Genomic DNA, 26,548 nt, shown 5'->3' on the forward strand with positions numbered 1-26,548 from the left:
GATAAGGTATCTGATCTTGCTAAGTCCTGTACTTTTCTGTAGAAATTCAAGGTAATTGAAGATGCTGGTTTTTTCATTTTAAAATTGGGTGTACAGCAGATACAAAGTGAGCTTCAAAAGAGGCTGTTCTGGAAAGGAAGTAACTTGAGAAAAATGGGCAATTGAACAGGAATTGGTTTTTTAGCTTTCCTTTGAGCACAAAGTGTTCCTGTTGTACTTGCTGACCTAGTTGTCTCACCATTATTTCAGAGTGTACTTATTTTCTCTTCAGTATTTTTTTTTTTCTTTCTATTCTTGGAGAAGTAATGTGCAACATTTGCCTGGTACCTGACAGTAGATCAGTCACATCTCTGCCTTCCTAAATGAGACTATTTCTGTCAGGTACTATTTTGGTTTTTTGAAAGAGGAGAACCTGTATTTTTCTGTCTTGACAGATTAATGGCCATGAATGACACCTTGCAATAAATTCAGTGTTCTGGCACAGTCCCTCTTGGGTCTTTTGTATTCAGGGAAGGAATCCCTGATCACCAAGTTGTTTTCTGTGCAAACACTGGGAGAATGCTGGGACCAACAAGGTTGAGCTGACCTTATGTGCTGGCCTGCTCACTGCCACTGACTGTCATGTTTCAAAGGTTAAACTAACTGTGGATGAAATGTAATCAGTAGTGCACTGGATCCTTTCCAGAGCTCACTGGAGGAGTGCAATAACCAGCATTGTTAGCTTTGGGAGAGCAAGAGACAGAGGTCATTACCTGAGTGCGTCTGAGCATGAGGAACCAACTGCCTTTCCTGCTACCTCCCACGTATGTTTATTTAAATCTTATCTGGAATTGTTATCTGGCCCCTGCTTTTTAAAAAAAAAATCTCTCCATTTATTCTTCATACGTTGTAATTTTCATCCTTCTGTTGCTTTCTCAGAGTTTCCATGAGAAAAATATGCTTCTCTCAAACCCTGTCATTAGATGGAATGAGAATTGCTACTTGGGGAAGCAGAAAAGGCTGAAAGAAAGAATTGCTGTGTTTTTAGATGACAGCCTAACCTAGGCCAGGGTAAACCAGACAGTACTCTTAAGATAGTCACATAATGCACCACCAGGGGAAAGATGATTTTGGTAAATTTTGCTTCCTTTACTAGTGGGTAGCAGGGAAAAGAGCTGGCAGAATAGGAGGCTGGAGAGGGACAGAGAGCAAGTGTGGGAGGAGGAGGCCAAACAGAAGCACCAAAGCAAAGATAGAATTTCTGAGAATTGATTTCCTGTTTCTTTCTATACTCAACCACTCATTTTCCCCAACTCTCTGTCATTTGTACAGTACTTTTAGTCCCCGGCATTCAGATCTGCAGCAGGAGTCTGTTCACAGGATCAGATTAAAAGGCTTTCTGGAAGGCACCAGAAGCGTGTAGGCTATGGTGGGGAAGTACTGCTTGTTGTCACATTAGGAATTTCAAGGGTGACAGGCATTGAAGCCAGTAATTTTTTTGCCTGTATAGCTTTTACACTACCCACCATCTGAAAATGCCTGTACAATAAGAGTAGATTTAAGTGAGGACCAAAAAATTATCTTCCTTTTGAATCCTGTGGAAAGATTCTTTTTCACTCCGCCAAAGCATTTTGTTTTCTTTATGGATTGGCATGTGAGTATGGCCTTGAAAACCAATACATTTAGCAAAAAAGGAGACTTCTTTGAAAGAAGAGAGGTACAGATGGGGAACTTCCATTTCAAAGCAAATCAGAGCTGTAGAGATGATTAGATTATTTTAATATATGTTTTGTTATACACTTGTGATTGTTGTGTTATAATCCACTGGTGGGAATATGAATGTCTTTTTCAGGATCTTTCCATATGAGTTTTTCATTTTGAGATAGTTCCTAAAGAAGCTCTGACAAAAATAGAGCCCTGTACCAGTTTATAGGAAAGTCAGCTCCATTCAGAAAAGCTTGGTGTAAGTTGGTTATGATGTCGTGAGAAGAAAACGCCAAAATGCCATTACCCTACTTAGCCCACCTTTATCAGACTCTCAGATTTGTAATCACAAGCAGAGAGAGTTCCTTAGCACAGTTTCTATCTTTTGCCCCCTCCTGTACTTCAAAGATAGAATGTTCTTTTCTTTATTCCTAAGTCTTCATGAAATCTCTCTTACTACAGTGTGTGTGACAGAACAAGGTATTCTCTTTCTATTTACTTTTCTTATGAAATTCTTATATCTGAAAGGCTTTTTTTTTTCTCCCTTGGCCATTTTTTCCCCCTTTCTCTTCATGCCAGAGCAGTGGAGATATGAAAGAACTGAGTAAAAGCACTAGCAAATCTCTTATCCTTGTGAATGCAGAGTAGTCTTCTTTCCCAGTCCTGCATATTTCACGTCTCTTTCTCTATGCTGGATTTGTGTTTTAATTCTTCGAAGAGCAGCTTGGTTTCTCTTCCCACCTTGAAACAGAATGCTCCAATAGCCACTTTCGTAAATATTCCTGGACTTCCATGGCAAGCAGTGTCTGGATTAGACACAATTTCTCTATGAACGGTTTATACTCTACTGGGATAACTATTCTAACGTCCAGTATTTGTGGTCCAAAAATGTGCTCAAGGAAACTCTCTGGGCATTGTGCAAGTCTTCATATAGAGAGCTTCTCAACAAAAGCAGTTTTGGTGTGAGGAAAGATGTAGACTCAAACTGCAGTCATAGAGGATATAGATGAGCATGAGTAGTGAAGATGCCCTGGTCTCTTTGTGGTTTTCCTATCAGGTCTGTATGGAGCCCATCCATTTCTCTGTGTATGTGGGATCTTTCTAAAGACCTTGTGCCAGCTCTGCTGAATGACCTTAGGAGCAAGAAACCAGTTTCTTCTACCTCCCAGCTGTTCAGTTAGCTGCCCAGAACTGGGTCCATGGCATTCCCAGCTAGAGGAAGACCTGAGAGTCAGGTGCTTGCCCCTATGTAGAAATAACTCAAATTCCTCAAAGAGAGGAAAGCTTTTAACATTAGCATTTTTAGGAAGGTCTGGCAATGCTCAGTGTTTCTGCACAAGAAACAGAAGCTAAACAGCAAGCCCTGCTGGAATTTCTGTTTTTCTGGAATATCTTAGTGATGGGCAACACAACTTGAAATAAAACAGCTTTCCTTGGGAAAGCCATTTGTAATTGAAATATGGGGTCTGCTTGTATTAAATATTTAAAGGGGTTTTTGATATTCTGAACTGATTAGCTTCTTTGTTTAGAGTGCTCTGACGTGTTATTAGAAAGATACTGTGTAAAATCACTAATTGTAATCTAACCATTCATGACTACGAGGCATGTTTTTTCTCTTTGTAGTACAAAGGCCAACTGTGTTAAAGTGGCTGATTTTATGTGATTACTAGCTGCATCCATCTTTGTATTCAGAGTGGCCGATTGCTATAAATACAAACCCAAGTTTCTTTGAATGGGGATAGGCTGAATCTCCTCAGTATAAAGTTCCAGATGAGCCAGATGTACAACACTAACTTGTGTTTCTCCTCCACCTAGATTTTACAGCATATATGTGTGCACATTTTGGCCACAAGTCATATTTCTTTTTGAAATCTCATTTCTTCTTGACTCTGTTCTTCACACCTTTCATGTTTTCCTTCTGTGGATTTATAAAGGCGTGTTTATGCCTGGGCGCTGTTTTGGATAAGAAGATATCTTTAAAAGAACAGTAAGAGGAGAGGGGCTTCTACTCACTCTGTCTTCTGCCCATTCACCTTTTTCTCTCAGGTCATGTATGTGGCAAAAATACTAGAAGCAGCGTGGATACCACGGTAGTACTCCAGAGCAGAATGGTTTGGAACCAGGGAAAAACCTGGTTCACAGTATCTACTCCATACTATTGGTCTTTTGGGCTCTGATCTATGTTGGCACAGATGTCCCGCAAGATGGCCATATTCTATAACAGAATGCATAGGCCTGCATTACATCTTTCCCTTTCAGATCTGTTTAATAGCTAGGTATTTTGAAAAATTCACCAAGTAGCAGAAGGTGTTTGCAAAACTTTTTCTGACAAGCCTTTCACTGAGCCTTGATAGCAGGATTTCCAGGTCAATGCATACCATATATTTGTATATTTGTCTGGACACAGCTGCAGGTTGTCCTTTTACGCTGTCCTCATCAGACTCTGCTGAGATGTTTTTCGGGTCTGTTTTCTCTGCATTTCTCACTGAGAGGAATCAGTTGGCTGTGGATAGATAGGCTTCACATGTGAGATCCTATCCTTACTGACAGTAACAGGTTTAGTTGCTGTATGTGTTCAAAACCCAGGGACGAGATGTAGTGTTCCAGGAGAAGGCTTGTTCCCTCACCATCTGTCAGGTTTCTGTGTTGTGTGCTAGCAACAAGAGATGCAGGGAGCAAAGCTGGCAGGCTGAAATGTTCTCTGTATACCACAGTGCTCCTCAGAAATTTCTTCTAGCTCATGAATATTTCATAGCAGGACAATTTACTGTCTTGTGAAGGCTGATTTTTAAAACTGAGACTTGTTTTGGCTATGATTGTATAGAATTCTTAATTGTATAAGACAAAATTGTGGCAAATTTTTCAGTTTTACCCTGGAAGGTTTTGACCTCTCTCTGGTGTCTACTATTTTTACAGATTTTCTGTTTGAGTTTTGCAGTTTGGTCCTTGTGATTATAGTGTGCCTGGGATTTTTTCAGGATAAAAATCCTGTTTTAAGCTCCTGATAAGGAATATAATATGTTTCTTTCCTGTGTTGACAGTAAGTGAGACACACGTGAGCAAATGGGGACAGAAGGCAGCTTTCTCATGTAATTCCGTGAGAATATTGTGGTATGTGCATTCTCTGCAGGAGACTTTTAAATACAGATAAAACTAATGAATCTTTTCCTTAGTATATGGAAAGTTAAGTCTTCTAAATGAAATCTGTACAACAGATTTAAAAATCATTATTAGGCCTTTAAAATGTCATAAAGATTCAAAGAGGCCAGTTTGCCTCTTTAAATTATATGACATTCAAGGATCTGTTATTTCAGGAGCTTTTCCAAGACACTGCACTGTCACAGCTTCATTGCTTCAAATGTCACTTCAAGTAGGAGCAGTTTTTATAACTACACAGTAAACTCAAGATGGTTTAATGGAAATGATTTCTTCATGTGTCAAAATGACCCCTTTGTTTCTCATTTTACTCTTTTGTTGCCTGCAGCTAATCTGGTTTTTGGGTTATCAGATCCAAGCATCTTACAATGCTGACTCTAGCAGCGGCATTCAGCTGGAATGCTGCCTTTTGTTTACTGGTTTCACCAGGCCTCCAGTGCTTTCTTTGGTCATCTGGTGGCTCCACTAATGTGATTTGCACTCCCAGGCTCTGCAGGTAGTCATGGGCTTTTAAAGGGAATTAGAGGAAAGCCTGCCACCCTGGTTGCTAATGAATCCACAGGGTATTTCTTATTGGCGTTTTGTTTTTCCAGATTCTTTTTTCTGTTTTTTTGGTATTTTTCTTCTGTCTTCTTGGACTTCAATTTCTAAGTTGGTTTACCCGGCTGTGATGTGGTGACATTCACTTTGCTTGAAATAGAAGTACCAAATCCTATTGATCAGTGTGTCCATTTGGCATTTTCTCAGGAGCTGTAAATAAGTATGGAAAAAATAAATGACTACACAAATACTCAAAACTTCTTTATTACAATATATATTATACAAAGCTGGTTCTCGGTAACAGGGGATGTGGTAATAAGGGACAAACTTCCACCTTCATGAAAACTCTAACTAATTTTAATAGCAAATGTTGGCTCATGTAGGGTAGTTGAAGTGTTTTGCTAATGAGGTTGCAGCTGGAATCGTAAATTTTTGCAAGCACACCAGGAGAAGATGGGAGTTTATAAACACTCTCAGCTCCATCTTACAAATGTGAGCCAGTGAAGGACATAGTCAAAGAAATATTCTATTACAGTTTTTGCAAAAAAACAAGTTATACTGGAGAGGGTTTTTAATATCAAAAGCGTATGCACAAAAGAGGATATATATTTTTAAAACATCTTTGGCTCTTTTTCTGAAGCAAAGGAGAGTTTCAGACTCTGAGGAGTTAAGTTTCATAGCATGTCAGATGCTGAGTAAGATGCCATTCTTTCTTATATCCACAACCTCTTACTTAAGTATCCTTGTGGATTTGAGTGGGGATTAATAGAGTGATTAGGGTTGGTTGGAGGTTTTTTTTCCAGATTAGTCCTGGAGTTTTGTTAGGGCCAGTATTTAGATTGCACAAAAACAAGCACAATGTCAATGTTTTTAAAGCTTCACTCTAGTCTAATTGAGACTCAACCTACAGTGGTAGGATGTGCAATTTTTTTTGTATTTTCATAAAATATTTTTCCTCCATTTCTGTAGTTTTAGGATGGAAGAGAAAAAAAATCTGTGATAAAAGCAAAATCTGAATAAGACTTTGGAAATAAATGGGCCCTTTCCATGTAAAAAGAGTTAATATTGAATCTTGAATTGAATTATTGTTGTTTACCTTGAGAGCAAGTCTGTTTAGCCAAGACTGAAGAATTTAGACTGGTAAGAGTTATGCCATTTATATGTGGTTTATAGGGTTGGGTCTTCAGAGCAGAAGAAAGCTTTAGAGAAGCTGAAGTACACAAACGTTTTTCAGTGCCCTTCCTTTGTGATTTTCCACTGTGTCAGTGCTGCAAAATTTATGTTTATATTATATGTATGTGAATTTTTAATATACAAACTGAATATCACAGCATTGAATTTTCTTCAAAGAGTGTCAGTAGAGTTGTTGAATTTGTTTTTTTACTTCAGAAAAAAACCCCAAACCCTGTAGAAATTCGGGTGCAGGGGTTTTAATAGTGGACAAATAAAGCAAGAGTGTATCGATTGAGTTTTACTAGGCTGACAGCAGCACTGAAGGTTCTCGTGATGCAGAAGTTTGTGACCCATGAAATCTCCATTTTCCTTCTATTGGTAATGTATCTTGAAGTACAGAAGCCTGGAAAATGCATCCGGGGTGACCTAACACATTCATTATCTACAAACAGAAAATTATTTGAGCTCATTACTAAAAATGTGTTTGATACCAATAAATATAAGGGGTAGGCTTAGATTGTTAAACAAGTGTTCCCTGAGCACAAATTTACTAAAGCAACAGCCAGTCCTTACAGGTATGAATAAAATCTGCTATATTTGACTTTAAAATGCTAATTTCAGATGCTTGGCTATTTTGCTGATTCAACTTCATCATCTTGTGTGCCAGTGCCCAAAAATCAAAATTTTGCTTTATAAATGGTACTTGTGTCTGATGGAAGGAAATAGAGGGCAGTAAGGAATTGAGCAGAGTTATTTCTAAAGCAAAGAAATATCCAAGGTTCATTAAAAAAAGCCTGTAGCACACAGGCTCACCAGCAAGCAGATTTTACAGCTCTGTCCAGAGCACAGAAGGAAGATAAATCATGGCCATCCCCCTCTCATTTTTGAAATGGTTCAACCCTGGGGTTTAGCTGAAGGACTTAAGGAGTTTTTGAAGTGCAAATAGACTGGTGAAGGGTAAACCTTTTCAGAGTTTCATTTAGATGGATTTTTTTTTTCTATGTGGATTTCTGGCACCAGCTGAGATCTGGAAAGCCACAGGATTTTTTTGTTTTTGATCAATCAAGCAAGCAGAACTTGCCATGGGGGTGTACATTCTCTGCATACATATTGATCCTATTGTGTTTAAAAGTAGTTAATTTAATCAGGGCTTTTTGAAACCTTCTCTGGTAAAACTTGCATAAATGAAGCTGTCATTTCAAGGTCATGTTTCAGTGTCAATAACATAATGGTAATGACAGAAGTTACCTGTAAGTTTAGTATCAAATTTTCAGTCATTTCATGTTAAAATTGCATTGAATGAGAACTGATTTTACATACATGCATGTAAAAATATTCAGCTGCAATTAGAAAATGTGAATTTCATTAAATGAGAGATTTTCAAAGCAGTCTGGAGTTACCAAACACATCAATACTGACAGTTTTGATACTGTTCACTGCTGTTTGGATTAGTATCCTTGGCCTGCCCTATTCCATATGGAGTTTGGTTCCAGTAACCTATTTTACACCTTGTTTCTTCCCACAAAATGGTTGTAATGTCAGAGTTTTTATTCGAGGCTGTTTCTAGTAGTTTTGACCTTTTACCTCACATTTTGTCTTGTTTAAAAGCAGCAGCATGCCGAAGATGGATTGCATATTAACTATAAACACTTCTCTCTACTGTGGTAAATATTTGGAGATAAAATGTGTAAGGACTGGCTGTTTGATAGGATGCCCATTTGAGTGCAGAGCACAGATTTTATAAGACAGGATACAGTTCACTACTTTTTCATCATATCTAATGCCAAGATCTTCAAGTATTTTGGGTAAAAGCATTATATATTTGTTATATATAAAGACTTCTTTCCTGTGAGGATGTTAAGTGCAGACTTCATCATTTGCTTCTTTGATTTATTTGGGTTGGAAGGAGCTTCAGAAAATTGTTCTGGACATGGTGACACTCAAAGTATAGTGGAGTTAGTGGATTTAGATAGTACAGCAGAATGTGCCAGTATATCCCCCAGAGTCAATTTTCTTGTTTCTTTTCTTCCTGGTACTTGCAGTATGCCTTGAACCCTGCCAGTTGCTGAGATACGAAGTGGAAAGCAGAAAACTTGCATAAAACTTTTTCAATTTACCAATAAATTAACTTTTTTATTACTAGTAATGGTTTTCCATAGATTTCCTGTTCATGTTTTTCCCAACTGAATGAGATTTTATCAAAGATTTTTGTGTCAGATCACTTGGTGGCTCAGAATGGGAGAGGAACTCTAAAGGTGGTCTGAGGCCCAGAGTTGGGATCCTCTTTGGGAAGAACCACACTGGTTGTTAGTTTAATTTCTGTGTGTTGGATATCCAAAATGGTACTGCAGAATGGCACAGTGTGGGGAAATGGCCTACATTAAAAAATTGTGTATTTCTACATTACTTCTATATTTACAGTCTGGTGGTTTGATGTGGTCTGCTATGAGAATACAGCAGAAACATTCTACATCAGAAGAGGGACCTAAAATCATAATTCACAAATTAATAAATATGGCTAAATACAATCAATAAATAAATCTTAAGAAGTCCATGTTGTGATTTTTCCATGACTTTACACTGGACAGGAGATGTTTGGTTGTCAGGCCCCCTATCCTGGTCTTTTATTTTACAACTCTAACTTTACATATGTAAAACTCAGTCTCATGTACTGTAATGATGGTTATTTCATGTAGTGCTTGAAAACTGAACATGAGGTGCTGTTTAAGGTTTTCCTGAAAAACAGGGAAATCCTTTGCAGAGAAGAGGTTCTCAGCATTTGTGGTGTCACTTTTGCAAATACGTCACTGGGATAAGCTTTGCTTTTTTTAAGTAAGATTTTCTACCACCCAGAACACTTCAACAAGTCCCATTCCACTGACTGGATGGAGACTTTGGGTTTCTTTCAAATCAGCAGTTTTTAGTTCAGTCTTACAGGCATAGAGGGCAGATTTTTGTTTAGGAACAGGCATCATTCTGTAGCTGTATATGTGGGTGTTGGCTGGAAAAATCTATCATTTTAATTTTATTTTTTTTAAGTGGTGCATGCTCAAATGTCAAAACACTGAGGGGCCATTACTTGCAGATTACGGATTTATCAAGCAGCTGTGACATTAAAGTAATCTTACTCTGGTTACAGTATGCATTTGTCAAGGGCACAGGCTTGCACCATGATTCTGAATTCCTGTGGAATTTAACTGAGCAACAGCTGGTCTGTAGGATGTGTAGATTTTAACAAGGTAATGTCTGTGTTTTGGCAAAGGACTTGTGTGACCTTCTGCTGAAGCTGTTCCAAAGTGCCTTCTTCCTCCATTCAAGTCTGTAGGGGTCCTGAAGCAGTATTTGTGTGAAATTTCTCCATTCTCTCTTCTCCTCTTGATTTTATCATAGGTAAATTCTACAAAATTCTTCAATGGGGTATTAGGGGGAGGAAAAAAAAAGAAAATAAAAAGGTCATCAACACCACTAACTACAGCTTACAATAGAAAGAATACTCTTTTTTGGCTTGTAATTGTGTCAGATTCTTTTCCCCCCACAGTTGTTGTTTGGGGTTTTTTTCACTTGAGAGAGGTTTATGGTGCTGTGTCTGCCAGGATAGCCGTGTCTCAGGGTTGAAGTTGTATTTCTCCCTGAGTTCCTAGAGGTGATGTTATCTTTTGTTCACTCAACAGTATGGTCATTCCTGAGAGCATCTGTCACTTTAGGCATTGTAAGATGGATGAGTCTCAAGTGAACTGCTAGTTGAAGCAAATGGTAAAAATAAGAAAAGACATGGGGGTTGGGGGTCTTCAGAGGGGACAGACAACAAGGAAACGCTGTAAAAATCAAAAGTAAGCCAGACCATAGTGGAAGAAAGAGCCAAGATGTGGATCACGTTAGCAGATCTCACAGGTCTTGGTAAGGAAGATTGGTGACTGATGAATTCTGAAAAGATCTTCTGCATCTTGGCAAAAATGCCGTTGATTTGTTTCTTATTTCATTTGCAAATAAGGGAGGATAAGAAGGAGATGACCTGAACATAAGATGAAAAAAAAAAAATTGTCACATTATGTTACATGGTCAGAACAAATTAATGTTGCCAATAATCAGGAAAAGGGTTAATAGTATTTTGTGTGTCTTGAATGTTGTGTGATAATCTGTCATTTCTGAATGGGCACATAACAGTATGAAAACCAAACCAGCATATCAGCAGTTTAGCTTTTGGAAAAAAATTGGAAACTTAAAATTCACAGTTGATGGTATTTCAGAAGGTACTTAATATTTTTAAAAGAGGTAAGGCTCCCTACAGCATCTCTGATTTAGCTGGACTAATTGAGTTAGACTTTTCAACAGAGAGAAAGTGGTGCAAAACCACATAAACCCCAAGAAAACTCCCTGAAATGCGGTGACAAGCAGGTCCATACCCCCAGCCCCGAGCTGAGCAAAGGTCTGTGTTTGCAAAAGCAGCCGGCGAAGGACAAAAGGCACTCAGGGCCCAGTGTGTGTCAAGGTTTGGGAAGGGTCCAGGAGGAGCTTGGCTTGAAAAATTATTTTGTCACACTGTTGGCATTGGTCCATAAGGGGAAGCGCTGGTTGAAAGGCGAAGAAATTAAGATGATTAGAAGCTTTAAAGCTTCACAAATGGTGGAGTATCTCTCCTCTCAATGGATGTAAATAATAGATGAAAGACCGAGAGTGACAACAAAGGCTCGGGGCCTTGAGGAGAATGTGTGCAGGCTGAATAGAGGTCCGTGGCCTAGGGCCAAAGGTCTTAGCTTTGAGTGTAATTAGAAGAAAATACAAAAATGTCATTACTAGCAGGTGAAATGTTCAGCACGTGTCTGAAAAATAGCAATTTCAGCGCCAGGAGCAGTGGGAATTGGATTACCGGGCTGTGCAGCGCCGGGGTTTGTGCGGGGCCCAGTGTCCCCGGCCAGCCCTGCCACAGCCTGCCGGGCAATAACAGCTCCTTCTGTGCCTTCCCCAGAGCACAGCAACCCTGCCAAACCTGCCCCAGCCACAGCTCAGCCAGATACAGCTGCTCTCGTGAACGGGCTGAGTTTTAAAACTGAGAGGAGAGGAGAGGGAGCTTTAAGGCCTGTCATTTTGGCACCTGGAGTTTGAATTCTGGGCGCAGGGCTGAGCTCTGGCTCTGCCCGCGGGCCCTGCAGTGCCAGCCTTTAGCCTTAAAGTTCCATTTGGAGGGAAAATTCCTTTAAGTCTTTTGGCAAAATATGGTCTGTTGCTATTGAGAAATCAAACTAGTTTGTCTCCCTAGGAAAGTCTTGTCGAAGTCCACTCAATGATAACTTAATTTAAAGCTTTTCCTGATGTTAATCGGTGTTCTGTACAGCCCTAGGTATTTTAGGAGTTGTTGTTGTTTTTTTTTTTTTTTTTTTTTGCTTGCTTCTTGATACACCATTTTTTGCCATTCCTTGAGGTATTTCAGGTGTATTTTCTTTTATAAAATGCAATTTCTGTAAGTAATGTTTTCACTTTGATATTTTTATGGAAAGCCAGATAGGAGAGCAACCAGCTAATTCTGATTTCATTTTGAACATTGATCTCCAGGGTAGATAACTGCTCAACCATTTAGTTTGTTGCTTTATAAATAGTAAAAGAATTACTTCTGCATTATCATAGCTTTTTAAAAATGTTTCTGCAACAGTTAATTTTATCATATTAATGTGATAAATTCCTAATCTGTCATATAGTGACTTCAGCACCAAAACTGTGCAAATTCTAAGTTTGTACTTCTGGTAGAATATAGAGAAGCAACCAAACACTTTCAACCTAGTATTCCTCTAAAGAAAAATGTGCTTTTTAAAAGTCATTGGCCCTCCTTTTTTCACCCTAGACCAGGTTTCCACAGGAAGGGTTTTTTGTCTTGTTGTAAACTATATGCTGGCATGAGTCATTCTGATTTTTTTTTCTCCCTTTTTATTTTTCAGGTGTTCAGCAGTTTTAAACAACTTTGCAGCAAGGCTTCACAAACTCTTAGGTGCATCCTTTAATCATGACTGCATTTCAAATAGGTTAAAAGGAATCTGAGAAGGTACTGTACTTGCATTTCCTAATAGACAATACACTGTATGTTTGTAATCAGCATCTCTGCTTTCATTTCCATTGACTGTATTTTAGGAGCAGTGTGGTCTGTAAAAAATGATTTTTATTTTTTTTTTTGCTTCAGGCATGTAAAATTTTCAAGTTCTTAAAAAAAATCATGAAATCCAGCCTTCAACAGAGGGCTGATTTGTGCTTCCATTTTTTTCTTATATACCCACAATGAGGTCAAATTCATTATTTAATGACAGTTCTTTTGAAGCTGTAACAATCTTCTTCTGCTGTTTTACTTAGAGGCTCTGCAAACACCTAAGCAACTAGCTAAATGTATGTTTTATGCACTTGGAGGGTGAATGTTTGTTTGTTTATTTGTCCTCTCAAAGGGTTTAAAACAAACGGGAAGAAGAATGCAGATCTTTGTAATGATTGGGGTAGATTTGTGCTTCCAACTGAGATTCTCACACGTCTTTATTTTTTTTTTTTTTTTTTTCCCTGACTTCTGAGAGGGGGAGGCTTGCCTCAGCACACAATATTGGGCTCACATAGTTTCTTGTTGCATTTAAATAGCCAGCGTCCCCAGAAGGCTGAAGTTCTATTCCTGCTTTATGACCTGTTGTATCCCTGGGGGCAAGGGCAGCCCTGAGTGGAGCAAGGGGGTCATGGCCACAGCCCAGGTTCTTTCTGAGTGGCACTTGTGGGCTCCCAAAACCTGCCTGCAGGAACAGTTTGCTTGGCAACATCTGGAACAGAGTATAAATCTGGAAGAGGGGGGAACCTCTAGGATTTTTGCTTCACCAGGTGCTAGGAGGAAGCAACATTAGCCTTTTTGATGGGGGAGAGGCAGATTCTGTGGCCCTGAAGTTAGGCTAAACAATTGCAGAGGTCAAAGGACAGCTGAGTGCGGTCAATGAGACACCCTGGGGTATATTTTGTTACTTAGTAAAAGGAGCAGCATCCTAAAACCCTAAAGGATTCTCTTGAAAATCTGTGTTGAGAAAAGGTTTTATGAGTCTGATGGCAAAAAGTGCTGATTTAGCTAAGGAATGCTTGCTTTTGTCTAAATGAAAGGCTAATCCTTACCAAATGTTGGCAGCTATTATAGTGCAGTCAATGCAGGTCTGAAAGGACAGTTAGAGTAGAAGTGTACTTTGGGATCCCAAATGTTTATCATTTTAATGCTTCTGTAAGTGAAAAGATTTCTGAAACTTTCACCCTTTATCCTAAAATTTAAACCAGGAACAAAATATCTGAAAAAGTAGTAAGTATCTCTTCACTTATAGTTTAAAAAACTGTTCATAAGGGAGCTGTGTGTGCCTGGTTATTCTGTATTCCCTGAAAAAATTGCTTTAGATTTTCAGGGTACTGCCTGGCTTAAAGTGTAACTTCTTTTAATCTGCTAACACACATTAATTGGCTGAAAAAAAGTGCGGGGTTCTTTTCTGGTCTTGGGTAATTTTTACTGTTCTTGTTTCAATGCTCATGAGAAAAAAGATAAAGAATAGGTTTGGGGTAATTAATTCCTGTAATTTGTTTAGCATTATCTTTCTTTAAAAGGACAGCTTATTAACACTTAACATTTGTCATAGAAACAGATAAGAAATCAATGTCAGAGCCAAGACCTTGTAAATAACCCGAAAGGAAATGTAATAATGGCTGTCTTCACCACAGAGGTGGTGGGGGAAGGACTGGGCATGTGGCAGAAAAGGTTCAGTGCTTTTTGTTTTCCTTTGGAAGGGGGGGCTGCAGCAAGGCACGACCCAGGGCCTCCGACTCGTTGGCTCTACTGTCTTACACAAACACTCGTGGTTGCAGTAGGAAGAAAAAGGTACTTGTGAGCCAGTGCTGGTGGCATTGTTAAAGTGACCAGGCTGGTGTTTCATTGTGATCTTTAGAAGAAACCTGTAAGAAGAGCTAAAAAGAATAAACTGCATAATTTTCAAGGTGGGGGGAAAGTGAACAAAGAAGTTGTCAAGTTGGTTTGGTTTATTTTTGAAAGAAACCTCCTTGCAAAATACAGCTCTTTGTGTAGTTTAATTTTTAAACTCTTCAGAAGTACCCCATACAGATGCTTAGCATTGATTTATGTCAAGGTTAAGGCACCTTTAAACAAATAAAGTTGGGAATGGATAAACCTACTAAAATACAAATCGCCTATTAAACACAGAAGATGTTTGTATAGCATTCAGGTTGCCACAAAACTGACACATGTCTTGAAATTCTCCTGATAACCCCTTCTAAACTCATCAGGAAATGATGGCATGTGTTTGAGGGGTACACAAGGGAGCAGCCACAGGGGATAGAGATGGAAGGTCAAGCCTTAGCTTTGACTTTCTAGGCTTCAGTTTCATGCTTTTGCAACTGGGTGATGGTAAATGAAGAAAGGATTAAGTGATTTATTTATCAATGGGATTGGTCTGGTTTTTGCTGCAAGAATTCAATGTGAGGTCTGAGACTATTTTCAGCTTTATCCCTACAGACAACAACTATCACATTTTACATATATATCTATGTGGAATTAAGTGCTATACCTGTGTAATTAAACTGCTTAGAAGAGTACATATTTGAGCTGTAATGGTTAATTTTGTTTGTAACTTTAGAATTTAACTACTCAGAGTACGTAAAGTAGCTTTAGATGTGTTATTATATTTTTTCCCATCTGCTGGAGAAAATTGTTCTGTGTTTATAAACTGTTTATTTATCAGGTGTTTGGGGGTTTTTTGGGTTTTTTTTTTTAAACAGATTTTAGCCCACAGTAAGAATTTTATGCATAGTATTTATGTTCTACTGTGGCAACAGTCACAGAAAAATATTTTTAGCACTAGTTTCTTGAGTGTCAGGATTTATTAGAAGTTGTACATACATGCCATCAAGAATGCATAGAATAGAACTTGTAAATATTCTGTGTTGCTGACTCATTAAGCCATAACATCAGCTTTGGGAATCAAGATTGCCTGTGCTAGTATGTTTATGTTGCATGTAAATTAAGTCCAGCCTGTAAACATCATTAAGATTTTGGGGAGAAAAGTAGAGAAGCACACCTAATGCCTCCAACAAGTCAAATAATTTATTATCATTTTTTCTTCTTGTAAAACACAGCCACCCCCTGCCCCACCCCCGTTTATCACAGTGGATGATGAGTTGCATTACAGAACAATACAAGCAGTAGAAATTGAAAATCATTTCCTTCTTCAATAAGGTGTTAATAGTATGTGGTTTGAATTTTTGGATTTCTGTTTTGAATAAAGATAAAGCTGGGAGGTTTTTTTGAGACCTAAATGGCATTATATAAATGTAATTTGTGGGCATTTATCCCACAAATAACTTGAGATTCCAAAGTATCCTAGAAAAGGTAGCTTGAATGTCAAAACTCTTCTTTTTTAGCTATATCCCTGGGTATGGTGTTCAAGTGTTGTTCTGTTGATTGCCTGTTTCCTAACTAAAATCTAGGATATTGCAGATGAACCAACAGTGATGTGTATCTTTGATATCAAACAGGGTTGCCTCTGGTAATTTTGGAGATTCTGGACAGAACTTTGTTTATTTTACAGAAGAATTTGTGGTATTCTGGGGAGGGGAGAAAGGAGAGTCAGCTTTGACACATGACAAACACATGTTGTGGAAAAGGAAAAGGAAGAGCTCTACAAAGCACTCTGCACTTGGAAGTTCATTTCCACTAAAATTATCTATGAGAAATTTGGACACAGTTTCTCACCAGCAGAGCAGTTGCAAAAAGTGTCTGAATGATACTAACTTGACCTTACTTGGGGATTTAAGCTGATTGTTATGTTTTTGACCCATAAAGGGTTTTCTTGTCTATTCAGAGAACTGTTTTTTGCATAGAAATGGCCATGAAAGCAGCTGGCTTTGCTGTGTTGGTCTTCTCTTGTCTCTGCATCATGGGCTAAAAGTGATTGCAGAAATGTTAGATATGCCTCTCTATCTAGTGACTACATGGGAGCTTCAGATGAGAAAAATCTTGTTTGTTCCTTTCTAAACATATTTTGAGTCTAAAAGAGCAGAAACATGATCATTTTGACTTACTTGAAAATGGTACTTTTGGAAGAGCTGTGCAGTTACTTGCTCTGAGGGAGCTTGACAAACATTTTGACACAACCCTCTGGGAAAGAAGAGGGGCTCATTTCCACCTTTGCTGGTTCCTTTTTAGGGTTGACTAAGCCTTGCAAAACCAAGGAGAGGTCTTGTTCAGGCTTGCCTGTTTTCAAACTGGGCTCTGGAGAGAAAAACAGTCCTTTTTCAGAGGATGTGAGGAACCAACAACTTACCTAACCTTCTATCCAAGTGCATTAGTGAAGGCTAGTTTAATTAGTTAAAGCTGACTTTATTTCTTCTTGATTAAATTTTCATTTTAATCTTGAAATCTGTGTTAGGGATTCTTTTAATGATCTATCTGAAGAAGAACAAAACTTGATGGTGCTTTTGGCAGAATTATGTATTTTACAAGTGAAGGAGAAGGGGGAAATGCCATGTGTGAGTCACTTGGATGCAGGGTGTTATCCTTTGTACAGAGTCAGGGACATGCTATGGCTGCAGAGACTTTTTTTTTTTTTTTTTAAATTGGTAACCCTGAAATTACTTTCAAGTTGCATATTTGAAGAAGTGCCATGGTAGATCTCCATCTCTGCCAGCTTCAGGGGGGAAAAAAGTTTGCTTGCAGCAAAGGAAAGTTTGAAGTCAACAAAGTTTTACTCCAGTACTTTATTTTTAGCCTGTTGCAGCTGTCAGAAACCAGAACATGCATCAGATAAGATGAATACAGTGGAAAAATAAAGTATTAAGTGGGTATTTGAGAAGAATTGGGTCATCTTTGTTTGGAAAGTTTTAAGAGCCAATGTGATCTGTATTACCATTATGCCTATTATTCAGAAACTTTTATTTTTATTGGTGTCAGTTTGTACGTGTTTTGAGAACTGAGACGTTTCAGAACCATTAATGTCTCTGCAAAATGAATAGCGATTCGTTTATATTGCTTGGCAATAAAAATGTCTTTGCCTCTCTTATTAGCAACACTTTCACATGAGAAAACTTATTTAAAAAAAAGAAAGAAAAGAACATGGGGAAAAACACTTTTATTGTAGATATACATATCTAAAATGATCTTTATTAAGGATTTTCTTTTTAATGCTGTAAATTCTGATGTTGAGATGTCAAAATAGATTATATTTTAGCTTCTATTTTCTGTATCTTAATAGTGAATTTTTTTGCTGTTTTCCTATTAAGTAATGTCATCTTGGTGAGTAGTCTTTAAAAATGTCAGGCATAGGTTCCCACACAAATGGTACCTTCTGCCTATAATGAATAATTAGTATAAGCTATAATGTTTAAAACTTAAAATTTTGCAGCCCAGTGGCCTAAGGATTTACAATAACTTACATACATAAATGTATAATATATAAATTTATGCTAAGCCATAATGTGCAGTCTTACTTCCTAGTCTTATTGGAGGCAACACTGGGCAGGTGAATATGTACTTACAGTGCTGAGGTTTGGAAGCAGATCAGGAGACATGGTGTAGAGACAACTTGCAGGAAAAAAAAAATGGAACACAAACAAGCTGAGCAATTTTAGTGGTTGGAAATTACTTCAAAATCATTAGCTTCATATGGTGGTCTTTGTTAGTCCAGTTGTGTTGAAGCATTGGTTACAAAATCAATTGAGAAAGCATTCAAAGTATGCCTGGGATTGTAGGTGGAGTGCTCAGCTTCCAGGTGCCCAGTGCTAAAGTGCTTAATAAACGATCATCCCTTTCATTTTCATAAGCAATGCCAGCTGAGATGCCATTGTGATTGCTTCTTGTTATGTCATTTCATGGCTGTTTTGAAACATTGGTGAATTTGCCTTTCAATTTCTCAGGATAAAAGGAACTGAGGAAAACAAAAACATTATTCATGAAAGTCAGCAATTAGTCAATTTTACCAGCATTAAAATTTGTGACAAACACAGACTTCTATTTATTTAGGAAGACCATTCACAGAGCTTCCCAGTTGTGGATTTATTTTTTTTAAATAGTGGAATATTAGAGAGTGTTCTGCTGAAATGAACATTAAATCTTCATTAACAAAGCTTTAAATTAATTGGTGCATCTGAGAAGATACTTTACTTCATAGATTTTTGTAAACTACATAAATAGATTTTATATTGCTAACACTTCTGAACAGTTTGTTTTAATTGGTAATTACCAAATATAGTTGTTAGCTAATAACTCACAATAAGATCTGTGTATTAACAGAATATATGTTGTTAATGAATGACTGAACATTTATGTATATGAAAAGTATATAAAAATAACAAATTTTCAATTAAAATATTGGCTTTGGGAACAGTTACTGATTTTGAATACATTATTTGAGGAACAAATTTGTGCTTATTTTATTAAGCTAATTGCTCACATACTATATTATTTTCATCTGCTGTGTTATTAAGCATGGTAGCTAAATGAATTAATGGAATCATAGAATGGGTTGAGTTGGAAGGGACCTTCAAGACCGTCTAGTTCCAAACCCAGTGCCTCACCACCCTCACAGTGAAGAATTTCTTCTTAATACTTACTTGTAAATTTATCTTCTTTCAGTTTAAAGCCATTTCCCCTTGTTCTATCACTCCTTGCCCTTGTCAGAAGTCCCTCTCCAGCTTTCTCCTAGGCACTGGAGGTCTCCCTGCAGCTTTCTCTTCTCCAGGCTGAACAGCCTCAACTCTTACAGCCTTTTTTCACAGAAGAGGTGCTCCAGCCCTCTAATCATGGCCCTCCTCTGGACCTGCTCCAGCAGGTGTACATCATTCTTAGTATGATGGAGACCCCAGAGCTGGATGCAGCACTCTAGGTGGGGTCTCAGCAGAGCAGAGTAGAGGGGCAGAGTCACCTCCCTTGGCCTGCTGGCCACGCTGCTTTTGATGGAGCTCAGGATGCAGTTGGCCTTCTGGGCCACACATGACTGGGTCATGTTGCTCTTCTCATCAACCAACATCCCCAAATCCTTCATCTCAGGGCTGGTCTCAATCCATTCCCCATCCAGCCTGTGTTTAGGCCCGGAGTTGTCCCAGCCCAGGTACAGGGCCTTTATGAAGTTTCCATGAAACGACCTCTCAAGCCTGTGAGGTTCCTCCACATGGGATCCCTTCCCACCACTCTAACCCCATTGTAGAAAATTACCAAATTTTCAGGCATGATTTGTCCTTAGTGAAGGGAAGTTGGCTGGCACCAGTCACCTCTTTATTTTCCTTAAGTAAAGTGTACCTTAGCATAGCTTCCAGGAGGATCTGCTCCATGATCTTGCTGGGCAGAGAGGTGATTCAAACACAACTGCCTGACTCCGTGAACACATCAGGTTGTTAGAAGAATAAATTGCAATTTATGTCTGCAACTAATTGCAAAATCAAAATTACACAGCAAAAATATGCCTTGATCCTATAGCTAGGATTAAGCATCATTGTTGATTTGGTGGCATTAATAATGTGGTTAAGAGTCCTGTTGATTTATGACAGAAAACATAAGTGGGGAAGGCTATGTATGAGCATGCATGTCTTAAGGAAGCAGGCTGAGGTTTTCAAAAGTGCTCCTTGGTGATTTATTTGTGTCTTCCCTGCCATGACTGTGTGAGCATATACTCCTTTTAAAATAATGCAGTCTTTTAACAATACCTAAACTTCAAAATCAATGTTTGTATGTTGATAACCTTTTTTTTTTTCCCACCTGAAGGTTTTTCTATTGAAAGAGAAATTTATCCCTTCTGTTAAGGGCAGATAGTAATGTTCCTTTTCCTATGTATACTGTGAAAGGTCCCTGCACCATAAAAGGATTTGCTCCATCTTGTACAATTTTATTTAAAAAACTCTACAAAACCTCCACAGTAACTTGTCTGCTCACTTCATAACATCATTTGAAAGGCCTCCAAAAGCATTGCAGTCACAGTAAGCTAAATCCATATCATTAACTGCTGAAAGCTTTTATATATTTTCCTTTATCTGCTTATTGCATCTGGTTTTTGAGGAAATGGCATCAAATGAAGCTTGGAACATGCTTAATCTTAAATCACCTCAGTCCTCACTAGAGGAATATGTCTCACTGTGTTGTAAGAGTTTAACCTATCTAGAATGCAGAATTTTTTTTTTTGCTGAGTGGGAGCCATAACCTGGAGAAAAGTAAAGCCAGTGCCATTTTTGTGAAACTTGATTTGAGATCAGCTTGCAGTGACTTCTGTACCATTGTGCCTCTAGGTGCTTGATCATGGTTGTAAACTGATATTTGCGTGCACAGCTCTGTGGATAACAGCATTAGAAAAAACTAAAGAAATATTTCAAACTTTAGGTAAAAAAGATGAGATGATGTTTCAGTTGCTGTTTCTTGGTGGGTTTTGCCAGCCTCAGTGTTGCATCACTGCTGGTTCATTCCGTGAAGCTGAAAACTCCCAAGTCACTGAATTTGTAAAAATGCAATTCAGACTTAATTTTTTGCAGCACTTGGGGGTGATTTGAAGTTGATAGCTTCTTGCATGTAAGTTCAATTTAGTAACACCATCCTGCATCCAGGTGTTAATTTTACCTTTAGTATGTTTATTGTTTTGTGAGCTGTTCCTGGGGATGGTAGGAATAGTTTTGGGGTGGAAGGGATGGAGTAGTAAGGGCACAGCAACCTCCATATTAAGACCATTTGTGATTTGCTTTCTGTTTGGTGTTGTGGGGAAACAGCTGCCCTCTTCCAGCATCCTGCATGAGGCTCTGTTGTATATGCATTTTTCTCTGTCCAAGGAATTCTCCAAATCCCAGATAAGCTGATGCAATACTCCAAGTATAGATACCATTAATTGAGCAATAAGAGAACCTTGTGAATGAGTTATTTGTCTGTTACTTGCTACATAAGATGGTAAGCTCTTTTACAGTTGAGTTTGAATATCCCTAATGAAGACAAAACAGGGTGAGAATCTCAAGACCTTGAAAAGACTGTGAGGGGGGGAAAAAGGGATCTTACAGTGTTTATGAAGTAAGGCTTTTTTTTGTAAGGCCACCTTACAATCTTGTTTTGAGTCACACATAAGTCTTCCCCACTGTATGCTACAGCTGATGCTGTACATAGACTTTTGACTTTGAAGTCTGCACTTTTAATGAGTGTGTATATTTGCTATTGTCATTATTACCTGGCATTCTTTCTGTGAATGCATGTTCAGGGTACATTGTAGTGATGCTCTAATGGGAAAAAATAATACTCCCAGAACATGACTAAGAATGATGTAAACAGTCAGAAACACTAGCTGTACCTGAAACAACCAGTTCATTATTCTGCAGCACAAATAAATGCCTGGTCTCTCTTTGCCTGAGATAACCCTTTGAGATACGGAAGCTGTGCTGGGCCTGGCGATGCCTTTGTGGAGGAACTTGCTTTCTTTTCCTTTGAAGAGAAACTTTTCTGTGGGGTAGGCCAGATCAGAAGCCAGATTATGTGTTTTGGAGAACACAATTACATTATTAGGTTAAACACAAAGTAAGGACTTGATAGAGCTGACTTAATGGAGGGTGTTTGCATCAGATTCATCATTCGCTATCAGGTAATTGTGAAATTGCTTTAAGCCATAACAACAACACTCACCCCCTCCCTCATCCTCCAGTTCGGTTCCTCTGCTTTAAAGTCTCTGGGGTCATGACCCACCTGGAGGCCAAATATGTGGTATCTGGTGTACTGAATGATCTGATTATATTTTTACTAGCAGAGCCTTCAACTCAATGTGCAGTTCTGGCTCCCAAGAGTTATTGAGTAATGATCCACTTTTCAGAGGTGAGGTGTTTTGTGTGGGGGGTGGTTTTTGTTTTTTTTTTTTTTTTTTTTTTTTTTTTTTTTTTTTTTTAATCTAAAGAAGCATAGTAATCTTTTTTCCTACCTAAAAATGGGTAGTGTTTTACTGTACTTACACACTGCTGGACCTGGGCTCTGGTTTTTCTCAAACATCCCATGTCATGTTTCTGCACAGATCTTTTGAAACCTAGGTGACCACGTGGAACAAGATTATTTGCTTGAATTGACAAGGCCTTTTTGCAAGTTCAGCCTCTGGGTTTAAAAGAGTGATTAGAATTTCCCTGAGTCTTTCACCACAAAGTTAAGTGTTAAAATCAATTCTCTTTGAAATATTGCTTTTGTTATTTCCATTTCTGTCTGTTTTGATAGAAGGTCATGGTAAATAGTAGTTTTGCTTTCCACAATGAATGCCCATTTTAATTGTTTTATTAAAAGCTATAGCAATAATCCTTCTTTACCTGTGGTCAGGTTAGAGGAATTTCACAATTGCCTTGTTCCGTGTGTCTCTGTAAGGAAACAGATTGAGATGTGAGGGCTGCCTTCCAGCTCTGTTGTAAGGCAGTTCTCACTCTAGCAAATCTCATGGTTAATCCTCTGGTTCAGTGACGGGCCACTGCAAAGAAGACTTGAAGTGGGTTTAGGAAATTTGCTTTGAAGAAGCACAGCAGCAATGGAGATGTGTTGGGTGGTGCTTCAGTATCTGAATCTTTTCAGAGAAGAGCGCTGAGAGAGGTAGAGCCTGGAGATGGGGGTGACCTAAATTTTTGGAAATTCCCCTATTGTTTCATGTTTTCTTTCAGATTTGATTTTGAAATTATTCAGTTCTGATAGTGTCTTCTAATCCCCACAGTAAGTTTTAAGAAAATCAAATAAAATTCATCTGTGTACAGTGGGAAAGTTGTTGAGGTGGAGGGGAAGCCTTAGAAGGACAAAGTTGCCAAATTGAACCTCCTTCCTTAGCAAGGTGGTGGGGAAGGAAAAAGTTTAGCAGCTAAATAAATACACATACACTTTGCACATACTAACGTTCTGTAGAGTTCAATCCAAAACAGACCTCAAAAGGTTGCCAAGAGAAGTAGGCAACTTAAGAATTACACTGCTATCCATCCAGTGGTGCAGGTAAAAAGAAAGGTGAGGGCTGGAATACTGAATTAGAGATGTGCAGATTGCTCATTGCTGGGAATCTAACCAGGTCTGTCCTGAGCTAGCTACAATTAGTGTGCATGTAGACATGGAAATAATTATTTACCTTCTCATCAAACCTCCTGCCCATTGGAAACCTCTCAGTGCATGCAGGTAGGCTCCAGCAGAGTTAGGTCTCATGTTGCTGGGTGTGGAACAATGGACACAAGGGTGAGCCCTGATGTGCCAGAGTTGGCAGCATAAAAACAGGTTTGTGGGATTGGGGAGGAGCTCCTGAGTCAAGTCCAGCTCTGTTTTCTCTCAGTCGCTGTGTCAGATTGGCTCAGATGAACTCAACAATGGAATGTCTTTCCCACATCCTCCTGGGCTCACTGATGCATCTGATAGGCAGAATTTTAAGAAAACCTTGTCTTAATTCCACTATAGAAAGCAAGAGGGGTTAGTTTGTTTTATTTTTACCAAATGACCTCATATATGAATGTTGGAAAGACATATTATTTAGGTAACTCTTTTAACTGTGAGCATTAATTTAGTTATGTTAAATCATCGGGTTTGGTCATATTTAAATGCAGATGTGGCAGACACATGTCTTAATAAGAGAAGTGTTCTTTGGTTTTGGTGAGGTTTTTTTGGTCTCCCTTTAAATTCCATCGATTTATTTTTCCTTCAGGCTCTGTTGCCTCCTCAAGCCCCCTCAGCGCATTGAAAGCACCTTCTGTCTCTGCTGCTGCTGAGGTGTGCTCACTGGGGGCTGCCTCCCATTTACACTGTGAGGAGGAAAATTAACCATTTCCTAATAGCAGCAGGCATTTAGGGGTAGAATCAAGTGCAGAAACAGTAAGGAGTTACTCCCTTGAATTAATGCTCCTGGCTTTTGGGGAGGCTGGATCAAGATGGCACAACCTGAACCAGGCAGTAGCTCACTGTTGGAGGGTCTTGCCACCTCTGCCGGAAAAAACCCTGCTCTCCCCTCCCCAGCTCTGTTGAACTCCCAATGAGGCCCAGCTGCCCTAATGGCCTCAGGCAGTGTTAGGAAATGAGCTGCCCCATGCTGTTCTCCAGGGTCCCAGCTCCCTCAGCTGCAGCCCGCCGGGACCCGGGGCCACTCTGCCCCCTGATACCTCTGCCTGCCCCATCTTGCACAAGCACATCCCTGACACGCCTTCCCCCTGCTCTGCTTCCACACTGCAGGGACCAGAACTCACACAAGCTGTGCTTCCTGAGCTTTGCTTTACTTGGCATTTCCACCAACAATCTTGTTTTCTCTTGGCAAGCTAGAAACATCCTTTGGTAACATTAACCAACTTTCTCGGGTAGATCTGTGGCAATCTCCATGCACAGGCAAGTCTCCTTGTATAGATGCCAGGGAAGCAAATCAAATTGCCAGCATTTCTGCTGTGTGTGTGCTATGCTTTATTAATAGCTTCCCATCAGAATTAAAATAATTGTCATAGAATTTATACAACAGGTAGGGTGTAGAAAACATGAGAATGAGCAGACTTCACGCAGATGTTCTGCTGTGGGAATTGCAAATTTTCTGATTTATGAAGATTGATTAATTTTCATTACAGTGTTTTAACTAAAGTCTTTCTATTTGAATAGATTCCTGAAATCTTACCTTAAGCACATCATAATTGACATAAATGGCAGAGAAATTACATTTCATTGCATGAAATTTAATAATAGTCTGTCACTTATATTTATGAAAGTATCATCAACAATTTCAGTAAAATAAATATTTCAGTCACTTAGCTGATTTCCATCAATTCTTTTTTTCAAAGGCACCTGACAGGCTTTAGCTTACTGCAACCTTAATATTGCTACAGTGCAGTCTTTTCCTAACACACTTTGTAGTTGTGTGTTTGTTGTTTGTACACAGTCCCTGCCATTTCCAAATTTTAATGAAAACTTATAGAAGGGAAAAGAGAATCTACTAATCTTAGGTATTTCACTGCTGAAATAGCAGAATATGTCAGGTTAATAAATGGTTTTTTATCTGGTATTGTCTGTGGTTGGGGTAGAGAAGTGTAGTTGCCACAAAATTTATTAAAGGCCAGTCTAAATCAGAGATGAGGGATTATTTTCCCAAAGCTGCGTAAAGTCTTTGAACAGGGAACTATCTCTCTCTCCCAGGTTAGAAGTGAATAATTTGATTTGTTTCACACGTATGCATCCAGTAGTGTAGTAATAATTAGCTCTTAGATATTTGTCTACACCAGCAGACCTCAAAGGCTGCTGGAAGTGGCTGTCATGATTATTGCCCTTTTACAGGTGACCCTGAGGACCTTGAGCAACCTGATGATAAAGCAAGAGTGGAACTGTAGGTTTTCAAATGCCAACTTATCTTCTTCACCAAGGTCTCTTCCTGTTTGTAGGGCTAGGTGACATCTAGTGAGGGGAAGTACAAAGATAATGTTATAAGGTTTTATACTTTGGTGTCTATTGATTTAACAGGGTAAAATTTTTATCTGTTGAAATAAATTTCTCTGAAAGTTCAGGCTTGTGTTCTGAATATTGGAAATGTTAGACTGCTGTTTCTTTGGAACAAATGCCATTTGGTATAATGATCTAGCCAAGTGGAACATTTCATATTTCAGTGAGTGTCCCTGAGCTTGTTTTAAAAACTTCCGTGACCACCTTGTTACTAAATGTTTCTGCTGGGTGCATAAAAGTCTATGGGCTGTGTGATGCCATTAAAGGAAAAGAAATGATCTACAGGTCTGCCTGAATATTTAATTAAGTTCCTAAATTTGTCATTGATATCAACAGAAATATTAATTGTTAAAGCAGATATTTAAATGGTTGTTATCTCTCTGTGAGTGTAAAGCATAATTTCAAATAAAGACATTTCACTGCATTTGCTGAATGTGGTTTAGAAGTTAATTATTTCTTTCTTTTTAAATCTATATCTTTTGTTATAAGAGTATAATTAGATTCTTTGATAGGTCAGACTACATGTAAATCACAGTATTATATTGAAGACAAGAGGTGAAGAGATTCTGAAAACAC

The 26,548-nt window shown here is 38.6% G+C and overlaps 1 protein-coding gene across 10 annotated transcripts in view; it reads left to right on the top strand.

Annotated features, from left to right (window-relative positions):
- The window catches only part of GREB1L (GREB1 like retinoic acid receptor coactivator), a 129,510-nt gene that overhangs the window by 43,923 nt on the left and 59,039 nt on the right, over positions 1-26,548 (top strand). For 9 of the 10 annotated variants that reach the window (XM_083856797.1, XM_083856800.1, XM_083856804.1 and 6 more), the window contains exons 1-2: positions 706-803; positions 12,483-12,586. The gene's annotated coding sequence lies outside the window, so the exon portion shown is untranslated. Of the gene's footprint in view, positions 1-705; positions 804-12,482; positions 12,587-26,548 lie in introns of those variants that run through there. The other variant, XM_083856799.1, reaches the window with a different exon arrangement.

The sequence above is a fragment of the Zosterops lateralis genome (genome assembly GCF_965231275.1).
Source record: "Zosterops lateralis genome assembly, chromosome: 1".
Taxonomy (NCBI): domain Eukaryota; kingdom Metazoa; phylum Chordata; class Aves; order Passeriformes; family Zosteropidae; genus Zosterops; species Zosterops lateralis.